General features: G+C 39.6%; 1 non-coding gene across 1 annotated transcript; it reads left to right on the top strand.

Moving 5' to 3' along the window:
- The first annotated feature begins 200 nt into the window (after positions 1-200).
- On the top strand, positions 201-273 carry Trnaa-cgc. The gene has a single exon. It is a non-coding gene; the product is annotated as a tRNA-Ala (tRNA).
- The last annotated feature ends 642 nt before the right edge of the window (positions 274-915 follow it).

Below are 915 nucleotides of genomic sequence, written 5' to 3'. Positions count from 1 at the left end.
ACTATGTTATATTCACTTCTTTTCTCCCAATACCAGTAACTCGTCACAGCATTTCAAAACGCAAAAGACGTGACTCTACCTCAACCAAAACACAGAACATTACCAACAATGTATATAGTATTGATGCAGTTCATCTGCAACTTCTTTACGGATACTGTAATTTTATTTCTACATGAAATGTTATTTCCTCTTAATTACCGAGCGAGGTGGTGCAGTGGTTAGCACACTGGACTCGCATTCGGGAGGACGACGGTTCAATCCCGTCTCCGGCCATCCTGATGTAGGTTTTCCGTGATTTCCCTAAATCGTTTCAGGCAAATGCCGGGATGGTTCCTTTGAAAGGGCACGGCCGATTTCCTTCCCAATCCTTCCCTAACCCGAGCTTGCGCTCCGTCTCTAATGACTTCGTTGTCGACGGGACGTTAAACACTAACCACCACCACCACCACCTCTTAATTAAATCGCTTTGTATTTGTTGTGGAAGTTCAGTGTCAATGATAATGTGGATAAGAATGGAAACAAACTGTGTTATTAGCGAATTAAAAATTTTCTCAATAACTATTTTCCTTTCAGTGAATGTCATTGCATAATTGTGTAACCAAGCAGTTTTCTACGAATTTCCTTAATATTTCGTGCTTCTTAGGATTCTATGAAATAAAAGAAGAACTTCTCATATTAATAAACCCTTCTTCAGGAATGGGGCACGATTTCTTAAAAGTGCTGCACTTTGAAGACATGGAGTGTGTATTTGTAAAGCTGTTCAATAATTACAAAGGCAACAATCTGCTTTTTAAATTTCTGACTGTTGGCTTTAATGGATGTTTGCAGTGTTTCATTCGACATAATGTGCTATTTACGGACTTTAGGATACTCTCAATTCTGTATCGTACTCCCGAACGTTGTCACCAGTACGGA

The sequence above is a fragment of the Schistocerca piceifrons genome, chromosome X (assembly GCF_021461385.2).
Source record: "Schistocerca piceifrons isolate TAMUIC-IGC-003096 chromosome X, iqSchPice1.1, whole genome shotgun sequence".
Lineage (NCBI taxonomy): Eukaryota > Metazoa > Arthropoda > Insecta > Orthoptera > Acrididae > Schistocerca > Schistocerca piceifrons.
The sequence above is the reverse complement of the archived record's forward strand: the minus strand, read 5'-3'. Positions and strand labels throughout refer to the sequence as shown.